Source organism: Lepisosteus platostomus, chromosome 5 (assembly GCF_059453375.1).
Source record: "Lepisosteus platostomus isolate fLepPlt1 chromosome 5, fLepPlt1.hap1, whole genome shotgun sequence".
Classification (NCBI taxonomy): Eukaryota; Metazoa; Chordata; class Actinopteri; order Semionotiformes; family Lepisosteidae; genus Lepisosteus; species Lepisosteus platostomus.
Window position 1 is genome coordinate 33,504,765 of NC_142615.1, and position 14,704 is coordinate 33,519,468.

Consider the following 14,704-nt stretch of genomic DNA (forward strand, 5'->3'; position numbering starts at 1 on the left):
CACTGGACACACTCACCTGTCCAGACTCTTACTGGACACCCTGGACACACTCACCTGTCCTCACTCTCACTGGACACACTGGACACACTCACCTGTCCAGACTCTTACTGGACACGCTGGACACACTCACCTGTCCACACTCACCTGTCCAGACTCTTACTGGACACACTCTCACTGGACACACTGTCCACACTCACCTGTCCAGACTCTCACTGGACAAACTGTACACACTCACCTGTCCAGACTCTCACTGGACACACTGGACACACTCACCTGTCCACACTCTCACTGGACACACTGGACACACTCACCTGTCCAGACTCTTACTGGACACACTGGACACACTCACCTGTCCACACTCTCACTGGACACACTGGACACACTCACCTGTACAGACTCTTACTGGACACACTGGACACACTCACCTGTCCACACTCTCACTGGACACACTTTACACACTCACCTGTCCAGGTGTAGTCTCTGCTCCTCATCCCCCCTGCGTTGTGTCTCCCCCTCTCCCCGCTGGACAGAATCCTGTGGTGTCTTCTTGTCTCCCCGAGCTCGTCCAGAAGCTGGAGAGCGCGGCAGAGCTGCAGCTGGAGCTCCCGGGGTCGCCCGGCTCGTCCAGCTCGGGCTCGCCCAGCTCGTTCCGCTCGGTGTCCCCCCCGTCCTCGCCCGAGAGCCCCCTCTGCTCCCCGCCCCCGGCCCCCCCCTCCGGCCCCCTCAGGCCCCTGACCGCCCCGCCCCGCCGCCCCCCCTTCCTCCCCGCCATGCCCCTCGAGCCCCCCCTGCTGCCCAGGGCGGTGCCCCTGCCCCTGCCCCCGCCCGTCCTGCCCCCCATCGCCTGCCCGGCCCCGCCAGGCCCCGCCTGGGGCTCACCGGTGCGGAGGGCAAGGAGAGAGGCTGAGATGTCTGACGAGGCAAGTGGGACAGAGTCTGTCCGTCTGTCTGTCTGTCCGTCTGTCCGTCTGTCCTTCTGTCCTTTTCTCTGTCCATCTTTCCTTCTGTCCATCTGTCCTTTTCACTGTCCTTCTGTCTTTCTGTTCGTTTCTCTGTCCATCTGTCCTTCTGTCCTTCTGACTTTCTGTTCTTTTCTCTGTCCATCTGTCCTTCTGTCCATCTGTCTTTCTGTCCTTTTCTCTCTTTCTGTTCATCAGTCCATCTGTCCTTTTCTCTGTCTTTTTGTCCGTCTGTACTTCTCTCTTTCTGTCCTTCTGTCTGAGTCTCTCTTTTTCTCTGTGTCTGTCCCTCTCTCCCTGTCTCTCTCCCTGTGTCTTTCCATGTCTCCCTGCTCTCTGTCTGTCCTCCGTTGTCCCAGCTGGGTCTCTCTCCCTGTGTCTCTCCGTGTGTCTACCTGTCTGTCTCTCTGTCTGTCCTGCGTTGTCCCAGCTGGGCCTGTCTCCTCTGCTCTGTGCCTTCAGCTCTGTTCGCCGATGCCCCGCCAGCCCGTCTCTCTCTCAGCCTGTCTCTTGACTTGCAGGAGGAAGAGGAGGTGGAGACAGCTCCTCCGGCAGGAGAGAGGAAGGAGGTCAGTGCTGGTCCCACCCTGCCTCCTGTCCTGTCTGTCCCTGGGTCTCAGTGTCTCTCTCTCTTTCAGCCCTGTCTGTCAGTGTCTCTCTCGGCCTGCTGTCTGTCTGTCCCTGCCTCTCTGTCTCTCTCTCTTTCAGCCCTGTCTGTCAGTCTGTCTGTCCCTCGATCTCAGTGTCTCTCTCTCAGCCTGCTGTCTGCCTGTCCCTGCCTCTCTGTCTCTCTCTCTTTCAGCCCTGTCTGTCAGTCTGTCTGTCCCTTTGATCTCAGTGTCTCTCTCTTGGCCTGCTGTCTGTCTGTCCCTGCCTCTCTGTCTCTCTTTCAGCCCTGTCTGTCAGTCTGTCTGTCCCTTTGATCTCAGTGTCTCTCTCTCGGCCTGCTGTCTGTCTGTCCCTGCCTCTCTGTCTCTCTCTTTCAGCCCTGTCTGTCAGTCTGTCTGTCCCTCGATCTCAGTGTCTCTCTCTCGGCCTGCTGTTTGTCTGTCCCTCGATCTCTGTCTCTCTCTCTCTCTTTCCTCTCTCTCTCTCTCTCGGTTTGTTTGTCCCTCAATCTCAATCTTTCTCTTTGCCTGCTGTCTTTCTGTGCCTTCATCTTTGTCTCTCTCTCTACTTCCTTTCTGTCTCTCTCTGTCCTGTGGTGTCCAGTCAGTGTGTCTCTCTCTTCCTCCTCTCTGCCGTGTGGTGTCCAGTCAGTGTCTCTCTCCTCCTCCTCTCTGTCCTGTGGTGTCCAGTCAGTGTGTCTCTCTCCTCCTCCTCCTCCTCTCTGTCCTGTGGTGTCCAGTGGGTCAGTATTAGTGGGCTACACCCAGGTCACTCACTGCGAGTGTGATCCCAGCAGAGTCTCTGTGCTCTTGGGACACTTTACTCACCTGTCTCTCTCTTTCTCTCCCTGTACTGTCCCTCTCCTGCCCCCTCTCTCCCTCCTCGGACTCCAGCTGGAGGAGGTCCAATCACCACCTCCTGTGAGACAGAAGAAAAAGAAGGTGGGTAATGCTCTGATCCTCTCTTTACTCCTGTCCAGTGTCCAGTCAGTGTGTCTGTATGTACCCCTCTCTCTCAGTGCAGTGTTCATGTACTGGAGTGTCCAGTCAGTGTGTCTGTATGAACCCCCCTCTCTCTCTCTCAGTGCAGTGTTCATGTACTGGAGTGTCCAGTCAGTGTGTCTGTATGAACCCCCCTCTCTCTCTCAGTGCAGTGTTCATGTACTGGAGTGTCCAGTCAGTGTGTCTGTATGAACCCCCCTCTCTCTCTCAGTCCAGTGTTCATGTCCTGGAGTGTCCAGTCCGACTCTTAACGTGACTCTCCTGTCTCTGCTTCAGAAGCGCTGGTCCTGTCTGTGGTGGAGTTTCGCCGTCTTGTCTGTCCCTGCCTCTCTGTCTCTCTCTCTTTCAGCCCTGTCTGTCAGTCTGTCTGTCCCTCGATCTCAGTGTCTCTCTCTCGGCCTGCTGTTTGTCTGTCCCTGCCTCTCTGTCTCTCTCTCTTTCAGCCCTGTCTGTCAGTCTGTCTGTCCCTCGATCTCAGTGTCTCTCTCTCTCGGCCTGCTGTTTGTCTGTCCCTGCCTCTCTGTCTCTCTCTTTCAGCCCTGTCTGTCAGTCTGTCTGTCCCTCGATCTCAGTGTCTCTCTCTCGGCCTGCTGTCTGCCTGTCCCTGCCTCTCTGTCTCTCTCTCTTTCAGCCCTGTCTGTCAGTGTCTCTCTCCTCCTCCTCTCTGTCCTCAGTGTGTCTCTCTCCTCCTCCTCTCTGTCCTGTGGTGTCCAGGCAGTGTGTCTCTCTCCTCCTCCTCCTCTCTGTCCTGTGGTGTCCAGTGGGTCAGTATTAGTGGGCTACACCCAGGCTCACTCACTGCGAGTGTGATCTCAGCAGAGTCTCTGTGCTCTTGGGACACTTGACTCACCTGTCTCTCTCTTTCTCTCCCTGTGCTGTCCCTCTCCTGCCCCCTCTCTCCCTCCTCGGACTCCAGCTGGAGGAGGTCCAATCAGCATCTCCTGTGAGACAGAAGAAAAAGAAGGTGGGTAATGCTCTGATCCTCTCTTTACTCCTGTCCAGTGTCCAGTCAGTGTCCAGTCAGTGTGTCTGCATGAACCCCTCTCTCTCTCAGTGCAGTGTTCATGTCCTGGAGTGTCTAGTCAGTGTGTCTGTATGAACCCCTCTCTCTCTCAGTGCAGTGTTCATGTCCTGGAGTGTCCAGTCCGACTCTTAAAGTGACTCTCCTGTCTCTGCTTCAGAAGCGCTGTTGCGTCTTTTTGAAGTCCCTGAGCTGCGTGTCAGTGGAGACAGAAGATCAGGATGAGCCGATGGAGGCGGCGGAGACCGTAGCTCAGGAGAGGAAGAGCGAGGGAGAGGAGGAGCAGGCTGCCGGGAAGGACAAGAAGAAGAAGAGGAGGTGCAGGTGAGCAGACAGGGGGGCGCCACCCGGTCATGTCTGTGATTCAAGGAGGAGTCTCCTCTTGCTGTTTGATGTCATGGTGACGTCTGTGTCTGTGTCCTTCACACCTGCAATAACAATATTCTTTCCAGGTTCCTTTCCTGGTTCTGTGCCTGCTAAGATCTGGACTGGACTGGACTGGACTGCACTGGACTGGACCGGAGCTGAGGGACACCAGACGACGGGACTGGAGCCTAGGGACAATAGGCTGGACTGGACCGGAGCTGAGAGACACCAGACTGGACTGGACAGGAGCTGAGGGACCCCAGACTGTGCTGGACCGAAGCTGAGGGACCCCAGTCTGGACTGAAGCTGAGGGACCCCAGACTGTGCTGGACCGAAGCTGAGGGACCCCAGTCTGTGCTGGACCGAAGCTGAGGGACTCCAGTCTGTGCTGGACCGAAGCTGAGGGACAACAGACTGTGCTGGACCAAAGCTGAGGGACACCAGACTGTGCTGGACCGAAGCTGAGGGACCCCAGTCTGTGCTGGACCGAAGCTGAGGGACCCCAGACTGGACTGGACCGAAGCTGAGGGACACCAGACTGGACTGGACTGGAGCTGAGGTGCCCCAAACTGGACTGGACTGGAGCTGAGGGGCCCCAGTCTGGACTGGACTGAAGCTGAGGGACCCCAGACTGTGCTGGACCGAAGCTGAGGGACCCCAGTCTGTGCTGGACCGAACCTGAGGGACCCGAGACTGTGGTGGACCGAAGCTGAGGGACCCCAGTGTGGACTGCACTGGAGCTAATCAATAAAAATTTTAAAAAAAAATCTGTTTAGCTTTTGGTTTTTTCCCTCCCCCCCCCCCCCAGGGTTGCTGCTGGGAGAGGTGTGAGTGGGGCCAGCAGGGGGCGCTCTCACCCTGCGGTCTGTGTGGGTCCTGATGCCCCAGTATAGTGAAGGGGGACACTGGACTGTAAACAGGCGCTGTCCTTCAGATGAGACGTCAAACCGAGGTCCTGATTCTCTGTGCTCATTAACAATCCCGGGGTGTCTCTGGAGAAGAGTAGGGGTGTTACCCCAGTGTCCTGGCCTGATTCCCCCCCTGGTCTTGACCCATCATGGCCTCTTTATCACCCCCCTCTCTGAACTGGCTCCATCCCTCTGCTCTCCTCCCCACTGAGAGCTGCTGTGTGCTGAGCGGACTGGAGCATCATCCAGGTGGGGGCTGCACACTGGGGGGGCTGGAGGGGATCCCCCTGACCTGGGAGGAGCTCTGAGTGGAGGGTCCAGACTTATTAATTATTATTATTATTCGTGCTGCACTGGGCTCCTGTCCTGGCAGTGAGAGGGGGACTCTGTGATCAGTACAGATACTTATGACTGTACAATAATACACGATAGAAATGGAAAACAGGGTAGCGCTGTAGTCTCTTCGAACGTTTTGAACTGCCAGAAGAAGTTTTCACAACCCGGACTCGTGAAGGTACAGGTCTTCTCCCTTAGTCCGGAGTAAGGTGAGAGGTCACCCCCTCGGGGCGCAGTATCCCCGATGCATCCCCCCCACCACCACCCAAAACGACACACACCTCTGTGACGATTGGGAGACCCCAGTTTGACCAGCCCCTGCGGTGGAGGAAACGACCCGCTGGAGAGAACACGCAAACTCCACACAGAAGGGTCACCTCGGCATTTATTCCAACAGCAAAACAACACCAGAGAGAAACGGTCTCTGAAAGAGAAGCGTACACTGGAAAAACCCGACGGGGTCATTACAAATGGGAATAGGAGTTCTTTTTTTCTTTTCCGGACGTCAGTTGGATCGTGTCCTGGTGATTTCTCCCGTTTCGAACTGAGTTTAATGTCGCGTTTCTACTTTTTTAGAGAGAGGCACTGAACTTTGGGGAACATGACATCCACCCAGTATTACTAATAGGTTGATAAATAGAAATGTTCTTTCCCCCCCCCGTATTATACCTCGCGAAATATAACGATGGCCAACTCCTTAAGTCGAAATTTAAACCCTTCTCACGCTACAAGACACTCCGTCAACATCGCCGCGGCACGAAGCGCGACCTTCGGTATGACGTTGGCGGAAAAGGGGGTAGGGTAAGTACGTCACAGCCGGGGGAAGCCCCTATCACGTGAGAGGGGTGCGGCGGGCGACGAGCCCCCGGGGGCGAAGAGAAGTTGATTTGCGTGGGGTGTGGAAACACTACACGACCGGGCAAGCGAGCCGTTTTTTTTTGTTTTGTTTTTTCCAGAACATCAGAACAACCGCAGAGATGACCATCGATCCACCTCCGGACGTTTCCTTTTTTGTCCTCTTTGGCCTCCAAAATAAAAAAAAAAACTGGGATCCACCGTGGCGTTGCCAAATTAAAACGTCAACCACTTTTCGGGCTTTCGTGCTGTCCATGATGAAACCGTCATGGTTGTGTAAGCATACGTTACGTCACAGACCGGCGGCGCTCGGACGTGAGGAGTGTCGTTACGTTTTTGAAACGGGCACGTCAGACAAGATCTCTGACAAGATCTCAGAAAAACCCAAACCTGTAAGATTCAATTTCAATTCAGTTTTTTTATATAGCGCCTTTCACAACAAGAATGCCCCAAGGCCCCGAACAAAGGAGTTGTTCCACACCCCCGCCACCCTCTGTGTACAGTAGAGCCTCCTGTCCTGACTGGAGGAGCTCATCCAGCTGTGTCTGGAGAGAAGCCGGGGTATCGGCTTCAACCACAGGGCTGGGCAGCTTGTTCCCCACCCCCACCCCCCTCTGTGTACAGTAGAGCCTCCTGTCCTGACTGGAGGAGCTCACCCAGCTGTGTCTGGAGAGGAGCCAGGGTATCGGCTTCAACCACACAGACTGGGCGGCTTGTTCCCCACCCCCACCCCCCTCTGCGTAAAGTATTGTTTGCAATGCAGTTTCCTTTGCGGACTCCCGGCGCTCCCTGCGTCCTACCACAGGGATGGCCGTCCAGAGTCACCAGTGGAACTGATGGAGGGCCTGCGGCCTTGCAGCGGGTTCGAAGTCCTCTCTTCAGCTCTGAGGCCTTATCATCACTCAGGCTGCTGCGACAGCGGTGACTGCGGTTTCCTGAGTTTATCTCTGAGTCTCACTGGGAGAGAACTGTTTGTCCCTCTGCACACACACACTGACCGCTACGTGCTTCTTTCTGCACCGCTTTCATCTCAAGTCTGAATTGCTTCGAGGGGACAGCGACAACAACACTGGCCTCACTGGCCCAACGCTGACGACGGCTCCCTGTATGTACAGCCGGCAGCCATCTCACCCTGCAGCTCCCAGCTGGCAGCCCCCCCACTGGAGCTCAGCAGGAGTGAGCCTGGTCAGTACCTGGAGGGGAGACTCCTGGGAAAAACTAAGGCTGCTGCTGGAAGAGGTGTTAGTGGGGCCAGCAGGGGGCGCTCTCACCCTGCAGTCTGTGTGGGTCCTGATGCCCCAGTATAGTGACGGGGGACACTGGACTGTAAAGAGGCACCGTCCTTCGGATGAGACGTAAAACCGAGGTCCTGACTCTCTGTGGTCATTAACAATCCCGGGGTGTTTCTCGAAAAGAGTAGGGGTGTTACCCCGGCGTCCTAGCCAAATTTCCTATTGGCCCTTACCAATCATGGCCTCCTAATAAACCCCCTCTCTGAACTGGCTTCATCCCTCTGCTCTCCTCCCCACTGAGAGCTGGTGTGTGGGGAGTGTTCTGGCGCGCTATGGCTGCCGTCGCATCATCCAGGTGGGGGCTGCACACTGGTGGCGGTAGTGGGATTCCCCATTCCCTGTGCAGCGCTTTGAGAAAAGCGCTATATAAGTGTAAGCAATTATTATTATTTGCAAATCACTACTTATGTACTTTCTCTGTTTTTTTCTTAAGAAATGTGTTATGCACTTCAACAGGTCCTCAGGCGTGTTCTTTCCGTGTCGTGTTTCTCTGGAAATCAGAATCCGGCCTCTTCAGACCAGCTCATCCGCTTGAACAGGTCCTACAGTTGTGAAAATCTGCTCGGTGCTGCTCTGCTTTTTTTTTCTGTGGGTGTGGCTTCAGTGCAGCCGCTACAGGTGTAGACACAGACACACACTCACACACCCTGGACTGAACACCAGTCCATCACAGGACACACACACACCCTGGACAGGACACCAGTCCATCACAGGACACACACACACACACTCACACCATGGACAGGACACCAGACCATCACAGGACACAAACACACACACACACACCCTGGACAGGACACCAGTCCATCACAGGACACACACACACTCACACACCCTGGACAGGACACCAGTCCATCACAGGACACACACACACCCTGGACAGGACACCAGTCCATCACAGGACACACACATTGTGAGCAGTGTGACAGCTGATCCGCTGTGAGAGCGGACAGGAGTGTCTCCCTCTGGTGGCTGCAGGCGGTACTGCTGGCGCTGTGGAGTCTGCACCAGTAACCCCCCCTGGGAGACGCACAGAGATCATTCTGCACCAGCAGCCCCACCTGGGAGACGCACAGTGATCATTCTGCACCAGTAACCCCACCTGGGAGACACACAGTGATCATTCTGCACCAGTTACCCCACCTGGGAGACTCATAGTGATCGTTCTGCACCAGCAACACACCACAAATACCTGGATCACACTGTAGAATACACACAATGCACAAAAAACACATCAGGAGGTGTCACACTGTCCCCCCAGTCTGTGGAGGAAATGCAGAGGGCAAACAGAGGTTGTGACCTCTGACCTGAGTGACTCTCCCAGGGCGCTTGGTGCTGCTGCAGGATTCTGGGGGAGACAATGGGCTGCGTGTCAGTTCACAACACCGCAGAGCCATTAACCCTGCTGGAGAACAACCTGCAGCTGAACACACCCCAACGCTCACGTTTCCACAGATGCAAACTCGAGTGGAATGGCATCCAGACACTTCACTGCTGGACTTTTAACAAGCTTCAAGTCAGAAAACCACCCAGAACGTCCTCTCGCTCAGTGTGACAGGCGCTTTTATTAGAAAGAAGGGAACCTGACATCTTTTTAACTTGTCGTCTTTTTATAAGCGCAGTGAATTCTGCGCCGTACAGAAGTACAGAATGTGAGTCAGTTCAACAGCAGTTTTATCAGGATGTTGATGAAATAACATGTTCATGCTGCTGAACTTCTGTAGTTTCTCTTAATGCAGTATAATGAAAGCAAATGAGATCTAAAAGAGAGACCATGTTTGACAGGTGCAGTATCACTCGAAGCCCACAGAGTTGTGTGAAGAAGGCTAGAGTCTCCGAGCAGTCCCACACTGCCTGGACTGGACACTCTGCTGTCAGACTGGCTCCGAGTCTAAACTGGACACACACTGGTCTGTGGACAAAACACACGACAGCAGAGTTAGACACTCAGAGCAGAGATAGAGCTGGACATCACCCACACCCACACACACACACACTGGACTGACAGAGCTGGACACCACACACACACACACACACACATACACTGTACTGACACCACACGCACACTGTACTGACAGAGCTGGACATCACACACACACACACGCACACTGTACTGACGGAGCTGGACACCACACACACTATATAGGCCACAGGGGTCTGTGCAGGAGCTAATGGCAGCGACAACAGGTCCTGTCAGAAGCAGCAGATCACGTCTCAGGCAGCGAGTCCTGTCTTGGGCAGGAGGGTCCTGTCTCGGGCAGCGGGTCCTGTCTCGGGCGGGAGGGTCCTGTCTCGGGCGGGAGGGTCTCAGACTCACCTCCTCCCACTTCTGCCGGGCAGAAAACCCGTCCGTCCGGCTGCTCCCTCCAGCGCAGGGTGTGGTTCCCCAGGAGACCCTGCTGGGCCAACAGGTCATCCATCTGCAGACACAGACGGACTGAGCTGTGTGCAGTGACTCAACACTCAGGCATGCGGCACTGTAGGACAGCTCACACAGCGGCAGCGTGCGCCTCAGACACAGCGCTAACACCCCTGGATTCGAGCAACACGGGTTTGAGCTGTGAAACATTGTGGAACATTCTGGCTCGTCGCGGACGCCCTCCTCGGAGTCTGAAACGCTCCCTTCCTGGGGGAACCCCAGTCACACACCAGACACACTCAGCTCCCAGAAGGGGCTCCCGCCTACCTGCTCCAGGAGTCTGTGTTTCGTCTTGGCGTCGTTCTGAATCTGCTGTCTGCTCCCGGCGATCTTCAGCCTCAGGATGGTCCTCTTCCCCGTCCTCCTCTGTGGATCTGGGGCGACAGGCGTTGCAGGACAGAGAGACACCCGAGAGAGAGGGAGACAGAGAATGAGCGCTGTTGCCCCAGTTTGAAAATTGAATCAACGTTTGCCACCACATTTGACTTGCAGTCCAGAGCGGTCCCTCAACACTGGTATTCACCAGCCGTGCCCACTGGTTCACCCCTGATGCAGGTGTGAGAGGGGGAGAGGAGGGGGGCCGGCCTGCAGTCGGGGGGTGTGGGGTCACTTACAAGGCCGACAGTCTCCTGGTTCTACACTGGAGTGTGAGATCGAGCGCAGATCTCTCCTCGCTCAGCGGTCAAGCGAGAGGCCTGGTCTGAGAGCAGACGGCTCTGCTGTCGCCACCTGCTGGTCAAACACGTGCAGAACAGGGAGTCGCCCTCAGTACCTCTGGAGCAGAGGAAACTCAGCTGCTCCTCACAGCTGCGGTTAGTCCAGAGCCCCCTCTGTCTCTGTCCAGGGCTCCACAGGGGATGGAAGCAGGCCGGCCCGGGGCTCCCCCTGCGCCCCAATTCTGATAGACCAGGGGAGCCTCGTTCGCCCAGAACCAGGACCCCGAGACTCGGTTCTGCCTCAGGCCCAGCAAGACCAGAGTGGACTCAGCAGACTGGGCCTCTTCAGCAGCGTAGCTCTGCTCCTGGTGTGACTGGATATACGCCAGGCCAGTGTGGTGAGTCTGACAGTGATCCAGGGCCTCAGCCCAGGACTTCTCCTCTCTCACCAGGACGAGCTCTCTGCTGTCTGGAAGAGAGAAATACAAATTCTGAATCTGTGTCTCTGTAGGGTCCCCAGACGCCCCTTCCGGACACGAACCCAAGTGGAAAACGGAGCCGTCCTCACCCCAGTGACAGAAGAAGGGTCTGATCTCACTGCAGTCTGTCTCTGTCCATCTGCCTCTCGGGCTGCCCTGCAGGTCCACCTGCGCACATCTCTGTCCACCTGCTGACCCAGGCTGCCCTCCTGCCCAGTTCCTGAAGCTGGACGCCCCCTGGTCTGAACACTTCCAGGGCTCGTTGTACAGGCCGATCCACACCCTGTGACCCCGCGCTGACCTCCAAACCTCCTCATTCTCACTCTGGCTCCTCACACTGACCAGCTCTGTGTGCTTCTGTCTGCAGAGACTCTGGGCTTCAGTCCAGGTCTGGTTGAGTTCAATCAGGGTGACGTCACTGTGCTCTGAGCAGACAAGAAAATGTATCAGTGAGTCAAAATGTCAGTGAGATACTGGTGTGATGGACTGTCCTCTTACCTGTGTTGAGTGACACTGGTGAAGTGTGTCTCTGATTCAGAGCAGAGAGACGTCAGTGAGATACTGGTGTGATGGACTGTCCTCTTACCTGTGTCGAGTGACAGTGGTGAAGCTTGTCTCTGATTTAGAGCAGAGAGACGTCAGTGAGACACTGGAGTGATGGACTGTCCTCTTACCTGTGTTGTTGAGACACATGAAGTAGTTTCTCTCCTGACAGTCTCTCTCTTCCCATCCTCCCTCAGAGTCCATCAGCACACCGACGCGCCCCTGGGTTTGAGTGTAGGGGCTCCCTGCAGCTCCCCCAGACCCTGGGTCACTCTGTGTGCTGTTATACAGACCAATCCAGGCTCCGTCTGCTTCACCAGTGTTTGTGAGGCTGAGAAGTTGCCTCTGCTGCTCCTCAGTGAACACAGTGACCAGGTCTGTGTGATTGTACCGGCAGTATTCCTGAGCTCGAACCCATGTCAGTTTATAGCGTATGAAGTGGTACTGCTCAGAGGAGTCTGTAGCTGTAAATAAAATACATATAGAAATAAGATTTCTGTACATTCTGAAATTGTCGTTTACTTGATGTTCTGTCTCCAAATTCATTATTGGCTCCTGATGTAGTTCTATGCTGCTGCTGGGAGACCAAGGTCAGACGAGGGAGATACAGCTCTCTGCTGCTGTTCTCTCAAGCTGGATTCTCCTGAGACAAACTCAGCCCCCTGAGCTACTGCCTGGGGCTCTGGGACAGTCTGTCAGGGCTGGACTCACCAGTGTAGCAGAAGAAGGGGCTGGGATATGTTCCACCTGCATCGTTCCAGCCACCTCTTTTATTATTATTTGTATTTACGTTATCTTTTAAATAGATCTCCATGTACAAGGCTCCTCCTCCATTGTGCTGCCCAGGACTCCAGTTGCGAAACCCAGAGCGCCTCCCGTCAGACCACTCCCAGCCGTCCTGGAGCAGAGCGATCCAGACAGCGTGTCCCTGCGCCGTCGTCCTGATCTGTTCAGACTCTCCCACACTGTCCACCAGGGGCAGCTCGGAGCAGCTCTCTCTGCAGTGTCTCTGGGCTGCAGCGAAGGTCTTGTTTTCCCTGATCAGGCTGTACTGCTGGGCCCCACCTGCGAAGACAAAGATCAGGTGTAACGGTGTGTACAGCTGTGAGACTACAAATCCCATAGTGCTTTGCACACCACCATTTCCTGTTTCCTGTTCATTCCGGTGTATAGTTAAATAGGTAGAGGTTTATTCCTGAAAAGAGAAGACAAGAAACACGTTTCAGCTGTGATGCCTTCAGCTGTGTGTACCAGCAGAATTCCTGAGCTCGAACCCATGACAGTTGTATAATGTATAAAGTGATACCAGTCAGATGAATTTGTAGCTTGAATTTTGTTTTTATTTCAAACTACTCTTTATCGCATGCCTTTGTTTGTTTCAGGACAATAACATTCTCTGTGATTTGGAGAGATCTTTGTGGTGAGTTTATGTTTTCTGATGCTGTATGATGTTTGTGATCACTGCTCTATCACGCCAAGAGGCGTTAGTAGTGACAGCTTACTGTAATAAAGAAAATACAATTAATAGATACATTCCAAGAAAAGGGGCCTGGATAGGTCTTTTCCCATGACGTGATGATCCCAGGGAAAAGGTAGTGTTGAAGTCTGTGCATTTTGACTTTGGGGTGTATGTGAGTGCATATAATTTAGGACTACGTTTCCCAAGATACAATGCTCATCGCATAATGACTGCAAAGTGAGATGAGACTACAGATACCAGAATGCCCATGCAACCCAGCTCTTCCTGCTTCCTGTTCTTTTCTGTCTATACCTAAAGACAGATCTCAGATTGAGCCCTGCGTGCAGTGTCGTCTCACCTTGACTCTCACATATGAAGTAGACCTCCTCGCTGCAGTCTCTCTCCTCCCAGAATCCCACTGCGTTGAGAACAGCACAGGGGAGCTGACTCCTCCAGTGGGTGAAGGTCACGACCTCTCCGCCAGACCACCGCCAGCTCTCTCTGCAGTCTCGGTACAGGCCTATCCAGGCTATGCCACTGGGCAGGTTAGTGGTGTTGAGGACTGTGTCCATGTCTGCTGTGCTGTTGACGGAGGCCAGGTCAGGGGTGAGTCCACAAAGTAGAACTTCCTGATGAGGCCGGATCCAGGAGGACAGAGATCTGGGAACACAGAATTATGGGTTGTGTAAGTTTCTCAAATCCATCTGTATTGCAGTTCAAAGGGTCTGTACGCTCCAGAGTCAGGTTGTTTAAATCTATTGTGAGACACAGTAGCACCACAGTCCTGCTGTCCTCCACCCGAAACTCACTCGTCACCCCGCCGGTGAGACAGGTGACCCCCCCTATCTGTAACGGACAAGTCTGTGGGTGACGGAGTCCTCTCTGTGGTGATGTGAACCAGCTCTGGCAGTGTTGTCAGCCCATCCATTATCTAATGTGCTTTGGCAACACTGATTCTACCCATCGGTCATGCTAATAAAGCACCTCGAATTGAATTGAATAAAACGTCGCTTTATCAACCCTTTACAATTTCTTGCATTAGGAATTTATCTTTTCATGAATAGTGAGCTGAATCTGCAGTCACTGGGGAAGAGTGCAGGTGAGAGAACACAGCCCTTTGGCAGTAGCAGCAGTAGAAGGAATAATGCTTCCTTACAGTTCTAGAGCTCTTTCCTGGACTCTCCCCTCAGAGCTCTTCCCAGGTCAGGGGGATCCCCTCCAGCCCCCCCCCCCCTAGTGTGCAGCCCCCACCTGGATGATGCTCCAGTCCGCTCAGCACACGGCAGCTCTCAGTGGGGAGGAGAGCGGAGGGATGGAGCTAGTTCAGAGAGGGGGGTGATTAGGAGGCCATGATGGGTAAAGACCAGGGAGGGAATCAGGCCAGGACACTGGGGTAACACCCCTACTCTTCTCCAGAAACACCCTGGGATTGTTAATGAGCACAGAGAGTCAGGACCTCGGTTTTACGTCTCATCCGAAGGACGGCGCCTGTTTACAGTCTAGTGTCCCCGTCACTATACTGGGGCTTCAGGACCCACACAGACCTGCTGCAGGTTCTCTGACCTGGGAGCAGAGTCACAGGCCCACCTGTCAGGAAGAGAAGCACCAGCCCCTTCCTCTCCATCCCGGCAGATCCGCTCAGAGGCGAAGGCGCGGCGTGGCTCCTGGCTCCGGGTTCGAATCCTCCTGCGTGACACAGCACAGGCGCGTCTGACACAGCTCCTACAGGTCTCTGGCGAGGTCGGGTCTCGCTCATGGGCTCCGTGAGATCTGAATTAACTCAGCCCTGCTGGGCTGCTAC

The 14,704-nt window shown here is 54.7% G+C and overlaps 1 long non-coding RNA gene and 1 pseudogene across 2 annotated transcripts; both read right to left on the bottom strand.

The window, feature by feature from the left end:
- Window positions 1–8,957: 8,957 nt before the first annotated feature.
- Window positions 8,958–10,373, bottom strand: LOC148665673 (uncharacterized). Its single transcript, XR_015936897.1, has 3 exons — window positions 10,034–10,373; window positions 9,665–9,767; window positions 8,958–9,259 (listed from the first exon to the last, which is right to left on the bottom strand). It is a non-coding gene; the product is annotated as an uncharacterized LOC148665673 (long non-coding RNA).
- Window positions 10,374–10,401: 28 nt separating this feature from the next.
- LOC148665674 (macrophage mannose receptor 1-like) lies at window positions 10,402–13,537 on the bottom strand (annotated as a pseudogene). Its single transcript, XR_015936279.1, has 5 exons — window positions 13,262–13,537; window positions 12,156–12,509; window positions 11,576–11,908; window positions 10,991–11,326; window positions 10,402–10,891 (listed from the first exon to the last, which is right to left on the bottom strand). The product of XR_015936279.1 is annotated as a macrophage mannose receptor 1-like (transcript).
- Window positions 13,538–14,704: the final 1,167 nt, after the last annotated feature.